This window comes from Lissotriton helveticus, chromosome 8 (assembly GCF_964261635.1).
Source record: "Lissotriton helveticus chromosome 8, aLisHel1.1, whole genome shotgun sequence".
In the NCBI taxonomy this organism is placed as follows: domain Eukaryota; kingdom Metazoa; phylum Chordata; class Amphibia; order Caudata; family Salamandridae; genus Lissotriton; species Lissotriton helveticus.
Genome location: NC_136069.1, coordinates 1401781202 through 1401802654, shown reverse-complemented (window position 1 = coordinate 1401802654; position 21453 = coordinate 1401781202). Strand labels below are relative to the sequence as shown.

The 21453-nt window shown below is 43.3% G+C and overlaps 1 long non-coding RNA gene across 4 annotated transcripts in view; it reads right to left on the bottom strand.

Annotated features, from left to right (window-relative positions):
- The window catches only part of LOC144773384 (uncharacterized), an 898081-nt gene that overhangs the window by 215792 nt on the left and 660836 nt on the right, over positions 1-21453 (bottom strand). For all 4 annotated transcript variants that reach the window (XR_013599969.1, XR_013599968.1, XR_013599971.1 and 1 more), the window contains exon 5: positions 8827-8870. This is a non-coding gene — a long non-coding RNA (uncharacterized LOC144773384). The remainder of the gene's footprint in view (positions 1-8826; positions 8871-21453) is intronic.

The following is a 21453-nucleotide window of genomic DNA, read 5'->3' as shown; positions in this document are numbered from 1 at the left end:
GGTGTTGCCAACTTTTCTCCCCACCGAATCAAGCTTATGGCTTTCCTTATCAGGTGGTACCATTGAAGTCGGAGCCGTAGCATGCTGTTTCCTTTCCGCCACCACTATGACAGAGTCCAGTGTGGCGTCCAGTTGGAGGAAGGCAAGATCCAAATCAGGTGGGCGGTATTTCTTCTGTAGCCTAGAAGGCGCAGATTTTATAGAAGATGGTGTCAAGACCAGTTCCATAGCCGGTTCTACTAAACCAGGTACCAACGGAAGCAAAGGACGAGATGTTTGTCTCTGCTGTAGAGTTTCACATATAACTGAATGTTCAGCTTTAACACCACTCTGACCAGGAACTCTTGAAAGGTGGTGATATCATCCACAGGAGACACTCTTAGAGGAGGAGAGTCCGTTAGAGTAGGCGAGTACCTCCCCGTACTCGTGGAAGATGTGTCCCATGTATGCCCGGAGCGAGATCTCTCGTAGCGATGGCGATGAGATCTCGTGCAAGACCGGCGTGTCTACAGGAACGATGTCTCGGCCGAGAACGTGACCTTGACCTTCGAGGCTCGGCAGGACGCGTGGTCTGAGGAGCTGTGGGCCCAGGCTGAGGCAGAGGAGGAGGAGTAGGATGAACCGGAGGCGGAAGAGGAGGCGGTGGTGGTGGCGTCGTTGGCAGGGCCACCGGTTGACGAGGAGCAGGAGGCGACCTTGATGGCTAATAGGTACGAGAGTACTCCAAATCCGCAGAAGAGAACAGCCTCCTCCGTTTTCGAGCTGGCTGCGAAGAAGGCACCCTGGACTCAACATCAGACCTCTCCCTCGATGTCGACCTACTGCTCGACGGCGGACATCGACGTCGTCTGGGTCGTGAACTCCCTGTTGATGTCGACAGGCTCACTACGGAGCGAGTCCTGGAACGGTACCTCGACGTCGAACGTCGGTAGTGACTTCTCGACATCGACGTTCTCTTCGTCTTTCTCCTTGACGTCGAACTTCTCCTTGACATCGACCTTCTAGTAGACGTCGATCAGCGGTGACACATCGACGGTGACCCCCGGTGCCTTAGTGACTCCGATCGAAGACGATGTCTCTACGCCGATTTGCGTTGATGAGTCGACATTGAACACTGGGACATCCGCGACTGCGATCTCATCCGAGACCTCGCCGTTCTTCTCCTCGACGTGGAGCGTCGACATCGCTTCGACCCAGGCCCAGAGCCCTGAGTAGACAGAGAGCACATAGTCGTCATACATGCTCTCGACGTTGTCGTCTCCGACATCGACAGGACCGGCGTTGTTTTTCCGCAGTTTTTCGACTGGGGAGCCCCCCAGAGGGAGAAGCATGGGTTTTGGTAGAGGACTTACCCTCTCCTTGCGCAGAAGCTGTAGATGCTGCCTTCTGTCTTCGCTGCTCCAACCCTTGGAGTCGAATCTTCTCCGTGTCACACAGGGTGCGCATAGAAAAGGTCTTGCGAATAGAGCGGGTATCAGGCACATGAGAGACAGGCAGACACAGAATACAGACTCTGTGTGCATCAGACTTGGCCTTCTTCCTACCACAGTCATGACACTTGTCAAACAGAGAAGGCATTTTGACAAGAAAACTTTAGAAATTCTGTCAAAAAAGGACAGCAGAGGGTAGATACAGGACAAATATGTCGAGTTAAGTTGCAAAAATTCAAATACTGAAGCAAATGTTGAAGGAAATACCAAAACAGGTAGAGCTCAATGCTCCAGGGTCCTGCTAGCAGGAGCCGGAAAAAATAACTCAAAGTAACTGCCTCTGGCTATGCATCATGGGATACAAGGGGTCTCTGGAGACTCTTAAAGGCACGGTATCCATTTGGAGACACATAATGGCAGCATATGTGGGCTTCTCTCTCCAACCCTTTCATCTCTATCATGAAAAAAATGAGTTTTGTGAAGAGGAGTTTTCTATGTGTTGAAACTCTAAATTTAAACGTTAACTAGATATCTTTTTTTCACTTCAAAATAAAATAATGGCCAGTGTAGCCTAGTTAGTTAGGCTGCATGATTGTATTTTTATCTCTTAAGTGTCTATACAGGCCTTCCTGAAGAAAGGCAGAAGATGACAACTTAAGAAGATATCTAATGAAGTGCTCCAGGGTCCATGCACATGGACGGGACTATTCACATGCTTATGAATATAAACGGAAATCCCCTACAAGGGAAAGAGGAGAACAAATGTGGGGGTAATGAGCCTTTAACTTACAGTAATCTTCATTACCCCAAGGACAGTCCTCCCCACATAGAAGCACCCTACCCCTCCCTTTCTGGCACAATATTATATGTGGCTTTAGTATTTTCAGGAAGTGCAAGAGGGAAACTTCATGCTACCAGATAAAAAAAAGAAAGCTTGGGCAATGTTGCCCTAACAGGACTTCACAAGTATCAGCTATAATGAGGAGGACTATCCTAGGGTTAATGAAGATTACAAGTAAGTAACTAGTTAAGTTTTACTACAAGGTGTTCACCATTTCAGAACCAAACAAACAGATCTGGGATTTTTCAACTGGTGTTGTTCTGGATTTGCTTCTTTCACCTTCATTTTCGGGGCTAGATTTCCTAGGGTAAGGTTTTATCACAGCTGTAAGATCATAATGATACGGAGCATTATGGCACCCTATGAGTAGAAGAATGTATGTGTCACATAGGAGCACGCGCACCTACCTTTCTAGAAATATCGGCTTCCAAAAATTTGGCTGAGGAGAAGGAGGAGGTACAATTTCCAGCTTCGTCATGGCTATAAAACTGTATCGTAACCAAATTCTTGGTTAATTTTTATTGATTTCCATGCAAATAAAACAATATTAGGACAGTTATTTACACAGTCTGTAGTGTTGCAGAAACCATTTGATTGTTGCATGATCATCCCTTATGAAACACTGAAAGTATCAATCTCTGCAGCCGTTCCTGCCATTAGCCCATTTTATAAGAGGCAGTAGTGCCATGAGACATACTGTTAAAGTGAAGAAACAAATATCACTGCACATTGTTGCCACATTAGTCTGCTGGTGGCCCCAGACTAGCAGACTTGGACTACACTGGGAACTATTTATGAAACAAGATACTATTTTGTTACACAAAAATACTTGAATGCCCTTCTGCCTGGACTAACGAGATGAGACTCTAAAAGGTTAATGGGAGCAGTACTACTGCAAAATGGGAAACTCATTGAAGCATATGACCTATTTTTTATTTATTTTTTAATTAAAATTTTATTGAAAAAGGAACTAGAGCAGAGTACATGAGACAACGAAAAGCAGAAAAACATGCATCAGCGACAATAAGTACAATCACAAAGGCGTTCAGAATGTTACTCGCTGAGTGCTGCAACACGGGAGGTATAAATGAAATCAGGGTACAGTCGATTACACAAAAAGTGACAATAATAAAGAAGGACATAGTATACAATAATACAAAAGCAGTTCGTGACCATATGGGTCTCAATGTATAATCCTCGACCTATCCATTGCCACATCCGTAGTGGGAGAACTACACAGGCCCCCCCTGTATGCATTCCACTGTCCTCACTTCTTGTACCATTTCTTGGAGCACCCTCTGAGTTTGTAGACGTTTTTTTCAGTCACCATAGCCCTGCCCATTTCTGCAGGTGAACTCCATTTCATAGCTATTGAACGTTTTATGAGGAGACAGCTGAGGGCCAACTATTGATGTTCTATCTCCGTCAGATCTGTTGCTCCCCAGATATTGAGGAGCCCTCCCTTAGGTGTCAATGGGATCTGTTTCCCCAGTGCCTCTGCCATTTTCTCTACGGCTTTGGTCCAAAGAATTTGAATCACAGGGCAGTCCCACAATGTGTGGTAGAAAGTACCAATCAAGACACAACCCCGCAGGCATAGATCGTCTGGGCGCCTACCAAGTTTAGCCAATAAGGGACCGGAAATATAAGTCCTGTGTAGGATCTTTAGTTGAATCAGGCGGAAGCGGTGACTAATAGCTGATTCCTGTGGGGACATGAGCGCCGTTTGTCACTCTTCATCTTCTAGTTGCGTCAGGTCACCCTCACATTTGTCTCGTAGTGCCTGAAAGGAGTCGGGCAGGTTATTACAGAGTTTGCGATATGTACAGGAGATGGCTTTAGAAAGAAGGGGTTCAGAAAGTAGCCTGTCTTCTAGCGGGGAGGCCTCAGGAAGGGAGGGGAGGTCTGGCACAGTCGTGAGTTTAGCATGTCTAATTTGGAGATATCGGAAGGCTTCCCCTTGTATTTGACCTATTTTTTACCAAGAATAACCCTTGCCAAATTTAAATTGATATAAGTACATAGTCAAATGAAGAATCACAATTTAGAACCAACCTCCTACACCATATTCAATCAATTCTGACTGCATGTTAGAGTTCAAGATTTTCCACTGATTTGATTTTGAGTTTTGAAAGTTTCCACAATTGTGGTTTTAAAAAAATACCAATACGATGTCTGACCTTGTTTACATATTGCAGTGACTCACTCTGAAAACCAAAAAGAAAAAGAATGCTTTATTGTTAACTCTATGCCATGGATAAATGACCAAATTAAAAGATGGACCAGTTCCCCTTCAGAGAATTTTGGACACTCACTCTCCATACAGCCAAACCAAGAAATTGGTGAAATCTGGAAAACAGTCCAGTAATTGGCAGTTGTGGGAAACATGAGCCATTCCACTGATTTTATATTTCATTTGGATTTTTGGGAACATTACCTTCGTTTCTTTATACAAATATACAATAATCTTTTTTTAATCTAGCCAGTCTGGCTGCAATCCACAGGTAATTTTGCCATGTGTATCTTTGCCAAACGAAATCATATTTGCATTGCCTAAAACAAGACTTTTGAAGCAGCCGAGCAACTTGAAGCAGTTTGGATAGTATTTAGGATGAGGCAAAAATGTAAACCACTCAGTAAAATGGATTTCAGCATCTCATCACCTTCGCACAGTATGACTACAATATGCATTGCTCCTATCACCAGATGGGCTGTTTTTGTACAAATGTTTCAAAGGTGAATACAGTTCCATTGCAGAGAGGGAGAGAACATTTTTTTAATGAAAAAACATAGAAGAATTATTTTGATATGGCTATATAAAGAGACGTTGCAACCAGTCATGGGAATTGTGGCTGTATCCACACCCAATATTTTACTATCCTGTGACTGCTCAAACATTTTGAAATGTATCTGTGTCAGTTATTTATATATACACAAATGAGCATGGTAATACCAAGGTAAACAATTTCTTCTTAGTATAGTTTTGATGAAAAGTGGGAAAGTGCCCATGATATTACTATACAGTTAAAGGTTCCCAGAGGACAATACTTCTTTCATTTGAACATCGAAGTTACGTTTGAGATTTTGAGGCCCAATAATGAAGGTAGAAATTTTGTAAGAGACTTTAGGTAGAAGGATAGTCAAGCTGGAGTCACTAGTGCATTTCTGGGACACAAAGAAGCCAATTGCAACACAATATTGTTGACAACTTGAATAATACACTAGCAACTAGTCACCCGAAACCTTGAAGGAAAATAAACTGACGACATGCAAATATCTACACAACACTTAGAAAACAGTATTGTCTTAAGAGCTAAATGTGTAAGATTTGAGTAGAGACTAGAATCAGGAGACTTGAAACAAGATCCTGCCTGTCTAGCTGATGAACATATTAGCCCAATACAACAGAAAAACATACAGAGAGGGGCTCAACACCTTCTCGGATTTGGCACAGACTGAATTGCGGAAGGTGGTTCTGACCACCACATTAGGATGCGACCGAACACTGGTAAAATTCCCATTGTTTCCTATGAGAGGTTGTGTTATGCCCGAGAACCGGCCGTAACACAGACTCCTATGGGGAAATGGGGTGTGTGTGGAAAACCCTGTACCCTATCGCAGGCACCCCATGGTGCCTGCCATACAGTGCAGGGTTTTACAGGGGGGTACCTTAGGTACCCCCTCAGACAGCAACCATAGACCACAGCAGAGGGGGCCCTGTCAGGGGCTCCCAAAGTCACTTTTCAACAGCCTTTCCGTGTCGGACAGACCGATGCAGCAAGGCTTTTGGAAAACGACACCGTAATCCCAACAGCAGAAACCACGTTCATAGGGAGTTACGGTGCAGTTCCGACCGACAGGAATACTCTGCGAGTCAGAATGACTGGCCAGTTTACATTCTGACCGCGAACATCGTAATTGGGTAGTTGGACTGTAAACCGACAGTCGGTCAGATGGGCTCCCACGCGGTTGTGGAGACTCCGACTGTAGGATGGAGGTTTTCCGCCCAACATCATAATGAGCCCCAGAGTGTATTTGAATCCTGAAGAATGTTTTTGTTATTAAGGAAAATTAAATCTACCTGACCCTCGTAGAAGGGACAATGGATAGTTTTCACGTAAAGTATGATAGGCCAGCAAAAAAAGTTAGACAATTTTGGAAATGATTTTCGTGAAAAATCATTTTATTATAGATTTTGAATCTGTCACGAGAAGATAAAACCTGAGAACAATGGAACCCAGAAGCAGCCATGGACAAAAAAATATTGTACCAGTCACAAAGAGTGCAACCATCAGGTAAAATCTACAGATTATGTTGTTGGGGAAACTTTAGACTTAATAAAGCAAGGTATTGCATTTTACAGTTTTCCAGCACAGTGGCAAAACATCAACTTTAACAGGAACTTGTCAAGGGGGAACATCACAAAACTTTCAAGTTTGTCACGATATGTGCTGAACTATAGCCTGTAGGTTGTCCATAAAGCGACTGTACACCAAATGCAAAACACAGGATGCACAAAATACTATAATGTTTGCTGCAGAGGGAGCAGTGTCTATGGGATACAATGTGATCTGCAGCAAGAAAAAACAATTAAAACTCTGTGCCAAGAGAACAAGAGGTATTTTTGGGATTGTGCCAAAGCACAGTTTCTATATTTGTCTGTTATAGTTAAACGTCCAGAAAAATATATTTTCCAGTAAATTAAAATATACTTTTCACACTTTACATGATGTACGATTGAAGCTAAGAAGTGTATACACACTGAATTGCTACAAAAGTATAGACTGTGAACAGATAATTTCCAGTAACAGCAGGATTTCTTTCTGTTTTTTAATGCACTTTAGGCGGGCACATAGATGTATACACTGTTCATATCGTTTTAAGTTAATAGGCATCATTACTACCTTGCATGCCATATTAATTGACGATGTAATACAATATTCATATGCTATTATTGAAAAATACAATTCACATTATGCACATTATCACATTATCCATGCAATGAAGAAACTGCTGGGGTTAAGATGCTTACATTGCTGAAGCAATGAGGACACTGTTTTGATTTTGGTGTTTGGTATACTGAGATAGCATGGACACCATACCTAAGCACAAATCTATCTGCCAAAAACATGAAGCGGTATATACAGGCAGGTTTCTATGCTGCTTGGGTGAAAACACTACTTCACAGTGCAAAGAAGCTAAAAACAGAAATCGTGCTTCATGAAGAAGCTGTGTAGTAAATGATCTTCAAAGATAAGTCTTGTATCCATATTAATCTAATATCTCATATGTCTGCTGTTTGCTTCGGCAAGAGGTACTCTCAGTTGTGGCCAGTCCATTGGAGCTGAGCGGACACACCCTCTAACCTTTTGCCCCTCAAGAACAGTACCTGAAGGCTCAGCAAAGGTTGGCGTGACAGACAATCTTTATTTTCAGGTCAGGTAGCCAGCAGCTAGTCATGCACAAAATACGCAAGCTCCTGGCTGCCTGAGCAGAACTTTGCTGGGCTGAGGATGTCACAGCTCCTGTAGTAGTGACCTCCTACGCTCCTTAACCCCTTCGACGCGCATGACAAAGCCAGCTCGTCATGGGCGTTACCTGCGCTACGCGCATGACGAGCTGGCTTTGTCACGTAACGCGCGATTTTCGAAATCTCAGCGCGCAGCGGGAAAACCCGCTAGCGCGCATGCGGTTAAATGTCCTTGAGGCCTTACCCTCCATGTCGAGGTGTAGCGTCACTTATTGCCTCAAACCTGGACGCCTCAGATTTAAGCCCTTAAGCGCTCAGGGTCTAATATCAATCAGTGACAGTCACAGAGTGTGGTGGGGTAAGCAGTCTCACCGGCGACATCTCACTCTGTCAAAAAGGTTGGGCCTGCTGCCTTCCCTCATTGGCAGACCCTAGATCAGCCAATGAGGGATGGCAGTAGTCCCAACCCTCATGGGCCGAACCCTCCTGGGGCCTCTGAGGCTTGGGACAGCTGCTTTACCTCATTTGCTGACCTATGGTCAAACAATGAGGGAAAGCAGTAGTCCCAACCCTCCTGAGACTTCTGAAGCTGAGCTGCTGGTAAGTGTGATTTTTAAAAATTAAATTAATCTTTGGTGTGTGCGTGCATTTATGTTTGAATATTTGGTAAGGAGTGTTGTGAGTGGATGTGTGTGTGTGTGCACATGCGTAAATGCATGGTGTGAGTGAGTGTGTATGTGTACTTGTGTGTCCTGTCTCCCTCTTAAAATTACCCACTGCTACTGTATACTCTAAATAAAGTTTGTCTAAAATATAGCCTTCTGAAAACCAAAACTATATTATTCAATTTTACATCATTCTCATGTGTTTTTGTAATATCAATTTGAAACGCGTATCTAGGTTATGACCCAGAGGAAAACCTCAGAGTTTACTATAGTGACTTCAACAGCTGATACACTCATTCTACAGCTAGACGTATACTTCAGGAATTTGGGCAACTGAGTATAGGATTTCCTAATATATTCATTGGCATGCATGCATGTACTTAACTTTTTTGGTAATTTTTCTGGTTTGTTATACATTACCTTTTCTCTGTATGTTTGAGGTGTTTCAATCGTACTATGCCTCTCTGAAAATAAAAAAAGGTAAAAGTATAAATACTGTTAAGTTTTTTAAATAAAAAATACAAACTCATTAGAACAGCTGAAGAATAACGAGAAGTGTACTTCTTTAACTCAGCACACCCTTTTCTCTGTTTCTATGACCGTGCCTGCTCCCCTGAAACTTCAGGAAGGCTCTGGAGGACTCTGCACCCTCCTGGTGTGGGCGCAACCACAGACTGCCTGTGAACGTGCAGCTTCTGCGGGGGTAAATTGATAAAGTTTGCTTTGATGGATTTTTGAGCTTCATTGCACAGCCACCAATTTGGGCTACTACAGAAGGATTCGTGCAAACAACTGCAGACACTTCCGTAACGCGAAAGTGCCGAAAGAGTGCAAGAACGGGCGCAATACCGTTGCGTGCCTGTAAGACTTTTTAGAACGTAGACTGGCCTCTAGGCTGAGTGAGAAGCAGAGTAACAAAACTATAGAGGTTTAGAATCTTGAGACAAACAGTGAAGCATGAACAAATTGATTTAAACTCAAGCTAGCTTTAATGTTACAAAGTTCACTGTACTTTGTTAACTTACTTATATAAGCGCTGAAAATGATTCTGCATTTTAATGGGCATGAATTGAACAACTGATTATGTTTTGCACCAAAGGAGATGTAATGGGCATGAAGAGAAATATAGCACTACAGAAAAAAGGACAATTCCATCCTTTTTTATCTCAATCTTTCTCTCACACTAACGCTCATTAGCAATGGCTCCTACTCAGTCTTTCACATCATTGCAGAGACACCAGTACCAGGAATACGTTTTACATGGAAACTTTTACAGAGAAACATTTTTGCAAAGAAATATAATTTCAACTTGCTACAAAGAAAAATAAAACTCATTAAAAATGAATAATTGGGGGACCAGCTAAACAAAGAAACATTTAAATAAAGTGGTCAAGAACAAACATAGAGACACAAAGTTAATATGGCATTAGGTTACCGGTAGAGTTTTGGGTAATCAGAAGTCAGCTTAAGGGCTAGGACCACTGGCGGCTCGTCCGTAATGGCGGAGGAGCGTCGCCCTACTCATCAGTCAGTAAGAGAAAAATAAAATGATGATGAAACAATATCATTTTATTTTTTATTGATTCTGACATGCATGCAAGGCGGGGATGGTCATGACAGGAAGATGGTAGCACTTAGAAGTGCGCATGTATGTTTGGCCGGCTGTCCTAGGCCTTCCAAACATACATTCGTACTTCTTTTTCTCAAACCCAGCTGTGTACACATCCGAGTTGGAGGAATGCCGCAGGCTCACATGCAGTGTCTAAGTGCCAGAGTAGGCCGCTCAGACCAATCCCAGCGCTGCTCTCTCCGATGCCTTTGACTGCAAAATTCAAATTCTAAATCTAACTGGGCGTGAAGGTCAGATGATTTTGCCCTGCCTACTGTTCGGTTAAGTCTGCAAATTTGGGTGAAGTATACAGACCCTCTCGCTTAAAAACAAAATCAATGGAAATATGAAATCCAAGGAAACATTTTATTTATCAGCATTTTTGAAGGAGGCAAAAGAGAATCATGTCTCATTTGATGCTTTGCCCCTTTGCGAGTCCAATCGTTGAAATGCGTGCTCCTGACGCTGACTGTTTTACAGTTCCCTGATCCCTGCCACCTCCGGCAGCTTACCCTCACTGCCGCCGCACCGAGACATTTTGTCTTCTTCGCAACAGGCACATTCTGGTCCGGTTTAAACAATTCTTCCCATTACCGCCTTGCCCAGTTTTAAGTCAAATGTGACCTATACTCGTGTTGCTCTCTTTCCCGGGCTCCCCTACTACTTGGTGTCTTGGCGATGATCCTGGTATCTATGAAGGGATCAAATGCTGTCGATCATAACACGGACACTTGACATATTGTATATTATTTTTATGATGAGTAGCGCCCTTGCAGTTGTTTTTATATAGATGATCATGCTTTATCACTTGTGTGTATCACGTATTTGAGAGCACTGAGCACATTTCTGCACAAGCACCTACTGCGTCGTTGATTTTATGAGACTTTATTGTGTCTGCTGATTATAAGTACCATTTGGTTGTGTGATATTTGAGTATTTGCTATTGGGGACCATTGTCTCTTTTGCTGCTACATTACCCCAGTTCTCTAGTGATTCCTGGATTACCCTGGTGTAATCGATACTACCTTGTTGTAAATGAGCCTCAGTTGTTGAATCAGCACACGTTTTAATACACTAATAATGAACTGAGCATGCTAAATGTCAGCCAATTTTTGCTTAAACGATACTAATTGCAAATTACACAGTACATTCTTTTGTATTTTCATTCATTTTAGATATTGTGACCTGTAAAAATGTTGCAAATTCTTCGGCCAATTTGTGGTAAATGTAGTAAATCCATAATTATCTGGTAAACATTACAGCCACAGAATTGCATACATCCACTGGCCTTCACCTTTATCCAGTGTTTTTCAACAAATTGTCATGAAAGGAAAACATAATATTCAAATTGCAATCAGTGGCCACTGTTAGCTGTAATCTGAAGAAAACTGTTTTTTCAAGAAAACTAAACTTTTCACTGGTGTTTGCCTTCAATAAGGCCCTATAGCATTATGGTAGATGTAGTCCTGGCATGGTTTATTGTTTGTTTCAACCTTTAACCCCTTCGACGCTGATGACGAGCTGGGCTCGTCATGAGGAAGCCTCCTCGCACGCTCATGACGAGCCCAGCTCGTCACGTAAAGTGCGCTTTTAAAAAAGTCAGCGTACGAGCGGAATTCCGCCCGCACGCATGCGGTTAATGAACATGATAACATCTATTCCCGTTGTGATGATCTAATTTCTAGCAATCACTTTTCGCTAAGGTACCTTCCTGATAATAACATGTTTTGCTGCATTTTAAAGCTCTGCCAGAAGTACTCAACGTTACTAGGTGGTAATAAGCTGAATGCTGCAGAACAATTCAATTCAAATGCTAAAATACCCAGATAAGTCTTCCAGCCAGTGTGCAATTCATTAGCAAAGGCAGCCTTGCTGAAAGCAAACACCTGTGAAAAATTCTGGCCCGCTTTGTTTGAGCACCACCACAATCTCTGTTTGTACACCATAACTGTCAAATTTCAGTTTTGAATGTTTCGGCCAGAACCAAACATCAGCTTTTACATGTGTTTTCTTGAGTGCATTTATATAGGATAGTGTATAAGATACTATCACCAAATCCTGCTGCAAATAGCCTTTGGGGGTTGGTTGCAGGGTATTGAATTCAGGCCTGCACTCAAATCAGGCCGAGTGCCAAACACCGGCTGTGAACAACCTTTGCTTCGCACAACTTATGTGTCACTCCTTCTGTCATTTTTTCTCTGCCTCCCTTTTTATGACTGATTTACATATCTTCTTTTTTAACCCTTTGTGAAAGTCACAAATTGAAACTGATTTGTGATTTTTACACAATATGGTGGAGAAATCGACTACTCAAAATGGCAGCCACCGAGGTTGTCATAATGTTAATCGTGAAGCAAAGGCAGTTTTCTTTTTTTTTCCTGGTTTATGACTCAGGGTTTCTGTACCCCGCCACCGCTGTACTGGGGTCAAACACTTATTATAGTGCCTCTCCCTGCCCGTGATTTTTGTAATGTTTACAGCCCTTAAGTCATTATTATTAGTTTTTTACAGAGATCTTTGATATTTGACAAAACTTTTAATGGGATTGGCAGGATTTGTTAATCAATGAACCATGACTTTAAACAGCAGACATATACAAAGGTGTTACTCCTTTCAAGCCCTCCCAGCACCCTTTTCAAGTTCACTTGAATGGCAGTGCTTTTTCACCTTTTTTTATTATTTGGGATTTACCAATGCTTTCTTTGTTTACTTTGACAATGTGTTTTTAGAGAGTGGGCAGCAGGTTGCCATAAACTGCTACCAGGCCCCTCGCTTCTGTCACACCATCATATTTTGGAAGTTTTTCAACAGCCGCGGCCCATGCAGGTAAGAGCTGTGGTGCCTGGTTGGGGAGCAGGGGGATTTTGACAGACGATGATGAGGGAAAATTAAATAAATAATCAATTTCCCCTCGTCATCGTCTGTCGAAATCGCCCCCCCAACCAGTCCCCACCGCTCTTACCTGTATGTGTGCTGCGGCTGTTTTTGAAACAAGCAATGTGCACTTTACTTCACGGCTGCATAGTCTCAGCCACGCACTGTGCGGCGGTCCTTGAGGACTAGTTTTCTGCACCAGCATTGAAAGACAGCAGCACAGGTCCAACACAGACAGACAAGAGGCATCATTTGTGGACGGGGCCGGCTTTAGCGAAAATGGCGCCCGGTGCAACAATCATTTTTGGTGCCCCTACACCCTATGACCGCCTCCTCAGATTCTCTCACTACCACCGGGCAAAAGTTCCCCTCATCTCTTCAATCATAAGCTATTGCTAAACACAGCGCCCCCCTGAATTCGGTGCCCCCTCCACAGGTCAGTGCCCAGTGCGGCCGCACCAGTCGCACTTCCCTAAAGCAGGCCCTGATTGTGGAGTTCGGTACTAGAAGAAAGAATGGCACCTCAGCTCCCATTTCCTCTCATATTTAAGCACCCCATCCAATATGATCGGCATTGTCTCACATGTTCTAGAACAAGACTATGAGATTTCTTTTTTTAATATACAAATTTTGTTTATAGGTTTGTCTGCAAAACGCAAAAGCCTGAGATAACAGACATCCCCGAATAAACTCCACTGGAAGGACGACTCCTACAAGAGGAGCTACCCGAAAAGGCCGTCTCTTGGACTTACAAAACTATCATTAACAACACCCAGGATACACTACCAGTGCTTAGGAGCAAATAGGAGCAAACCACTGAGTGCTGGAGGATGTTGATTGGGAGATGGCATTAATGCACCCCAGAGAGGTAGCGATTAAGCTTAGATTACGCTTGGTACAGCTTAAAATCCTACATAGGGTGTATTATGACAGAGTGAGGTTACACGCTATGGGCAGAGCAGAGGCACCAGAATGTTTGCGTTGTAAAACGAACCGGGGCTCCTACATTCATACCTCGTGGGAGGGTCAGCTACTTCAATTGGTCTCGAATAGTACAAGAATTGAACAACATACTAGAAACACAGATACCAATGGTCCCAAAATACATCCTCCTAGGAATCCACACGGATTTTGACATGCCCAGATATAAACTTTTGCTGAGTAATTAGAGACTCATAGTAGCAAAGCGGGATATTGCTAAATACTGGGGTAGATCAGATTTGCCCACCATGACAGAATGGAGGGCTAATATGGCTCTCTACATGGGGGTGGAAAAAAACGTTTATACAGCCAGAGGATGTCCAAGAAGTTTAGGAAGATCTGGGAGCCATGGCTAAGCTACTACAGCCTAGAGTTGATAGAGGAAGACTCGAATATGATGCCGTCTAGTGCATGGGGGCCTAAACTAGTTGAGTAAAATACCTTGGAGCCTACGAGTGGATGAGCTAAATAGGATTTATCTAGCCCATAGGAAGAGGGATTGGGGGGGGGGGGGCACATGCTGCAGAACGGTTTGATTGTACAGCCTGCACTTCTACCAATAATGTCTAAAGATTATGATGACGGATTTGTAATACATAGTAAATACCTGCTGATGTTTTGGCTGCTTTTTGCAAAAATAAATTAAAAAAGTTTTTTTTTAAAACTGTGACTATATAAAGTTGCCAGCAAGGCACAGGTAAGGTATGGGCGTCGGTTTCGGGAGCACCCCAACTATTTTATGATAAAGACCCCCGGCCACCTTAACTTGGGGAATAGGGGGATAAGAGGTGTTTGTAGTGTCACTTTATACATCGCAGCCTTTACTACTTGCATTTTGGAAAAGTGTAATGTATCAAGGTACTTTCGAACTCCTATTGGCAGCGTCCTCCGTCTGTAAAAATGGAAAGGATCTTTGTTGGATCTATTGCCTGCCCACTATTCACACTCATGTGTCTTAAGGAGGTGTACATTCCGGCCAGAAAGACATCAATAGCAAGTGACTAACTCTTTAAAACAAGCATTGCCAATTTTTAACAGGTCTTGCTCGCTTATAGGTTAATGTGTTTCATCACTGACAGGCAGGTGCATTGCTTAAAGTACACTAAATTATGCTTTCTTAGCTCATGCAAGTGCCTTTAAAAAAATGATGGAACATCAATTGTATTTCACATTTGCTTACATGAGTAATCTTTGTTTTTGATGGAAGGATACTATTGTGTTGATCCCCCAATTGTGTGCATTGAACCTGTCTGGCGTGCAGCTCATAGCACTGCATAACACCAAACCACATTTACTCGCACCTATTCTGTGAACGGTGAGGTATCCAAGCATCTGTAGCACCCTGTGAGTGATCACCGGTTAAAAGTGCCCCTCTGTGCATGTTTCAGCCCCCTCTCCTTCGTGCTCTTACACTTTGCTTTTTTGTCCAATTTCCCAAAATGGCCCAGTTTATTGCAATGCTTATTTGATCAGTACTCTGTGTACCAATGTGGACCTTCTGGCTTAGCCACCCTTTCCTTAACATAATTCTGGGCTGTCCTGTCCTCAAACTGTCAACCACACTCTTCCTTTTCATAGGTTTTTTAAAGGTTTGACTGCACCACAACCTACAGCATGGGCTACTGAGTCCTGCCACTGGCATTCTTGCACAGAGTGGCTGTGTTTTGGCTGATTATATGGGCACAATCAACTAAAGAAGTGCAATTCTATACCTATTCCAAGCACACCTGCCTGCTAGAAAACAATGGTACTCATCTGCTGATGATTACTTGTTTATAATTAACATTTTTTATGGCAAAGATGGGGCCGCACACTTGGGCATTATTTCTTTTCTTTATGTCTGTCCTAGACACACCAACCTCATCTGTTTTCTGAAAATTCATAATAATTTATGCTTTACGTTAGCCATCTTCATAAATTGGTCATTTCAGTTTCAGTTTCATTTACATTTTACGTCCACCACCATAATTTACAGCATGGGTCAATGGGCCATACATTGTTTTTCTTTAGTGCGAGTCATGGCATTTTGCTTGTGTACATCTGAATAAAAAAGTAGTTCATTTCTGTGTCAGAGCTGGTGGGCCAGTTTATTTAATTTCTGCTTTATCTTCCGGTGTTTTATTTATTTTTGGTATGATATATTTTTTATATTTTTTAGCAAAAACATGTACTCTGTTTACAGTGTTTTGCTTATTCGTTTTATACTATGCCTATTGCATATTTTTCAACACAATAAAAAAAATTGCAGGTTTACCAAGGTCAGGCATATTGGAACTGCCAATGCTTGCTTCTCCTGTATGGAAGTCCACAGAAATTGGCATTCTGGACCTTTACAGAATGTGACAAATTTCGTGCAGATTAATCAATGGGGGGCATTGTAATATGTAAATCAAATGATCCTTTTAAACAGAAAGTGTGTCTGAACCAAAACTACATAGTGGTGACTGTCACTTTCACTGTCATTTAACACACCACACATTTGGACACATTTCTAGTCACATTAATGAAATTGCCCTCATAAAGACTTCACATGAACTGCAATTTTAAGTTAAGAAATTGACAGCTATGATTAACGCTTGGTTTGGTCAAATAGACAATGCACATTCCTGAGATGGGCATAATGGCATACATCCATAGCGCCCTTTTCACAAAGTGAGATAATCCACCTCTAAGTAGCCAAGCCCTACCTTCTACATCAGCAGTGCTTCAAATTTATAGTGAAGTTCTAGTAATAAACATGCACAGGTTATAGAATTTGTGTTTACTACTGTATTACAATTATTTAACATCAGCAGGTGCATAGATCTTCATTGTTGGTTAATGTATTGTCAACAGCAGCTTTGGCCTTTTTCACAATTATTTTGGAACAGGTTTTAGCTTTAAGTAACAGACTTCTTTCAAACATACATACCTCTACAACCCATATTAGATGCATGCCGTCTTTAGTTTGTTTTAAACTGGAGTAGTTCTTTCACTCCAAACTTTTGTGATTTGTAAACGGTGTATCATATAACTTTTAGAATGCTGATTACACTTCTTCCCAAAGCTATATCAACCCACACGTGTAAACCAAATAACTCTGTGCTGTACATGACTATAGTAGTATCATTAATGTCATCAGTGATGTCACCAATGACGTCGTATGTGACGTCATCCATGGTGAGAAACAAGTGATAGTTAGATTAGTAAACTTTAACTGGTGAATACCTAACTATTATGGGTAACATCTTCAAGGATGTGCTTCTTCATGGGGAAGGTGGTATTACCCACATGTTTTAATTTACACGGACAATGCAGTACATTAAATCCATAATTAAAGGAACATGTGATCAATTTGTTAGTTCTCGTTCTTTCTCCCGGTGGGTTATATGTAGTCTTTGCAATTCTTGGTATTGATTTAAACTCTTACAACAACTGGAGTCTAAGTACATTATAAATATACCAACAAAACATCTGCATGTCCTCAATAAGAATGAGGAACCTTATTAGTAGATGATGGCACTGAGAAACATGCTCATCTATTGAATAAATAGCAGTTTGCACTATAACACCCACTGAGGCTTTATTTAATACAGTACCTCTCATATATTCTTTTATTTGTGGTATTCAGTGACATGGGCCAGAATTTCATGCATTGGGACATATTGTTACCTGATCATAAGATGTGAACTTATGTTTCCTATCCCATTTTATTCTTTAAACTGGGACCCCATGAGACATTTTGCCCTCACTAACATAGCCCTTATTGGACCACAGGGCAGGAATGGATACCTCTACTTAGCTTTCCAGAATTGCATATTGGTTAGAGACATATGGGTCAGTTCTCGCACATTGGCATTTAATCCAATTTGCCTTGATTGTTTGTTTTTAGCATTTTTGTTACTGTAAATGTTCCCCTGCTTTCAACGTGTTAATATGATTCAATGTATCTACGCTTAACAATGTTCCCCCCCCCCATATGAATTAAGAATTCCATCATGTATTGCGAGTTTGACCGAACTGGGCATAACCAGCATAGATAAATATTCTGATTTGAGACAATTCACATACACTGTAAGCATGCAGTGATTTGATAACACACTTCGTATGAAACTGCATTACTGCATACAGACACATGGCGAGGGCACAAGTCATAGTTACCCTAGAGCGCAATATATAATTACCTTAGTGCACTAGTTATACTTACTAGAGGTAACTATAACTAGTGAATTTCAGTGTTTTTTTAGTTTAAAACATTACATTGTCACTGAAATTTTCATCTAACTATGTCACTTTAACCTTTGGATTTCCCAGGTAATTTCTATGTTTTTTAAACAAAGGAAAGTAACATTTTATTACAATGTGTAAAGCCAACCCACTGCTGTACCCAGCCTTGGGTGTGTTTGCGGTGAGGGTTTGCCCGCTGAACCTGGCTGAGGCCAGGCACTGCCCCCAAACCCTCACTGTGATGCAACCCTACAGCATGCACCACCTTTGGTCGTGCATGCCATGGGGTTGGCCTCAGGGCCTGGCCTCTCCGTGAGGGTAGCTGACCCCCAGGGCCCCCATAGCCCCGCCGGCTCCCCGCATGTACCCATACTGTGTACTGCAGGAGCTTTGCTCCCGCATGGCGGCAGCAACTGTTTCTGCTTGCTCCTATGGTGCAGGAGCAATATGAGTTTCCCTGCCTGTAGGAGCATCGGCAGGGAAACAAAAGTGTGCTCCTACCTGGCGGGAGCATTTTCAAAGCTCCCACTGTGTTAAAGTACACTCGTTTTTGCTTCTTGTGCTACTGCAGGTAATCACTGTGTCCTGGGGGTGAGCTCCCCAGGATACAGTGTAAGAGCAGTAACCAGGGGATGGGTTTCCCGGGGCATTTTAAGGTTCGGGCAGGGGGGCTGCATGCCTCGCTCCCCAATTGAAATATATTTAGGCTCCAGGGGATGGGGTCACTGGAGCGATGAGGGAGGCTGCATCCCCCCTCCTTATTTTACAAAACTGGCCCCGGGGAATGGGGTCCATGGGCTCCCTCCCTTATTTATCAACTTTGACCCAATGTGATGGGCTCCTCAGGGTCTTGATGAGGCCCTGGGAGGGGGGCTGCATGCCCCCTCCCCTTTGATTTTCACTGTGGCCCCTAGCATATCCTTTTTTCCCTCTGTGATAACCCAAACGACCTAGGGGGCAATCATTTTTTTACATTTCAATTCAGGACAGGGGACTAAGTCCCCAAGACCTATAATTGCAGCCTGCTAAATTTTTCTTCATGTTGCATGCATCCAATCAGAGTGCTATCTCTCGCAGGAACCTGTCTCACATGGAAGAGAATTGGCCTAAGGCAAAAAAGTCATTTGAGCCAATCAGGGCACTCTATTTTTTTAAATTGGGTTTGAGGGACTCTCATAAAAATCTTTTGAACCATACCCTCCGGATATTCAAACATTGACCCATAATTTTTCAAAAACTACTGTGCATTTAATCACAACAAAGCATGCTTCTCGACTAAGATCTAGGTTGTTGCCAAATTTGGTGTAAATCAGTTTTTGTGGTAGTGCTGCCTAAAAAAAGTCTATGGAGAATGCATGAGGATTTTGTGTTTGGAGACCCCCTCTATTTCTCGTCCCACGCTCGACAGATCACCCCAAAATGTTTCAAGAAGGAGTTGAGTGGGATGACATTTTTTCCTTTTCGAAAGTTTTATTGAGATTTATTTATATATATATATATATATATATATATATATATATATATATATATATATATATAAAAGATAGATAGATAGATAGATAGGAGAGAGCGAGTGTGTGTGTATGTGTTTCTGCTTTCAGCTATATCAATGTATTTCTTGTGAACCTCTCACAGGGCTCCTATTAGTTGTCCAATTTCCCTGACTCGCCTGTGCAATTTGGTTGCGACCTACCCCAGCATCGCCCAGTACCGGAACAATGCATTCTGGGACTTGCGGTCCATTGCCACACAGTGGTCAGCAATTAGGGTGATGTTTCCACTTGGAGGGGGAGTCATTGGGCCTCAACCTATCACAACAGAGCGGGACTCATTTCTTTGGGATTTGTGCACGCCTCCTGACATACTCACTGGGCACTGAAGAAGGCTCCATGCCGAAATGCATTTGCCTGCTATGTGTTATCTTCCTGAATAAAGCGGCCTCCTTGATGTTCCCCCGCTGTGGCTTCCACTTCTTTCGTGTAAAGGAGGTGTTCGTGATTTACTTCAGCGTGTTTGCCTGTGACACGCTTTTGGAAGCCCCCGCACTGCAAGTTGGCTCTGGTGCTCATTGGCGTGGGCGGCTGCTGCTGCTCGTTTCTTGTGTGCCGAGGTATCGGATCATCCAGAGCCCACCTTCACTGCCCGAGAAGAAAAGAAGCGATGTTGAAGCCACTGCGCCTCACACTGGGCTAAATGCACTGTCGTCGTGCCCTCGCCAAACAGACTCTCGGAAAGGAGGTTGGTGCGGTGTGGGGACCCGAGGGGGTGCTTTGTTCTACAGGACACATCAGGATACAGGTCGTGTCCAATTTCCCTGACTCGCCTGTGCAATTTGGTTGCGACCTACCCCAGCATCGCCCAGTACCGGAACAATGCATTCTGGGACTTGCGGTCCATTGCCACACAGTGGTCAGCAATTAGGGTGATGTTTCCACTTGGAGGGGGAGTCATTGGGCCTCAACCTATCACAACAGAGCGGGACTCATTTCTTTGGGATTTGTGCACGCCTCCTGACATACTCACCGGGCACTGAAGAAGGCTCCATGCCGAAATGCATTTGCCTGCTATGTGTTATCTTCCTGAATAAAGCGGCCTCCTTGATGTTCCCCCGCTGTGGCTTCCACTTCTTTCGTGTAAAGGAGGTGTTCGTGATTTACTTCAGCGTGTTTGCCTGTGACACGCTTTTGGAAGCCCCCGCACTGCAAGTTGGCTCTGGTGCTCATTGGCGTGGGCGGCTGCTGCTGCTCGTTTCTTGTGTGCCGAGGTATCGGATCATCCAGAGCCCACCTTCACCGCCCGAGAAGAAAAGAAGCGATGTTGAAGCCACTGCGCCTCACACTGGGCTAGATGCACTGTCGTCGTGCCCTCGCCAAACAGACTCTCGGACAGGAGGTTGGTGCGGTGTGGGGACCCGAGGGGGTGCTTTGTTCTACAGGACACATCAGGATACAGGTCGTGGCCAATTTCCCTGACTCGCCTGTGCAATTTGGTTGCGACCTACCCCAGCATCGCCCAGTACCGGAACAATGCATTCTGGGACTTGCGGTCCATTGCCACACAGTGGTCAGCAATTAGGGTGATGTTTCCACTTGGAGGGGGAGTCATTGGGCCTCAACCTATCACAACAGAGCGGGACTCATTTCTTTGGGATTTGTGCACGCCTCCTGACATACTCACCGGGCACTGAAGAAGGCACCATGCCGAAATGCATTTGCCTGATATGTGTTATCTTCCTGAATAAAGCGGCCTCCTTGATGTTCCCCCGCTGTGGCTTCCACTTCTTTCGTGTAAAGGAGGTGTTCGTGATTTACTTCAGCGTGTTTGCCTGTGACACGCTTTTGGAAGCCCCCGCACTGCAAGTTGGCTCTGGTGCTCAT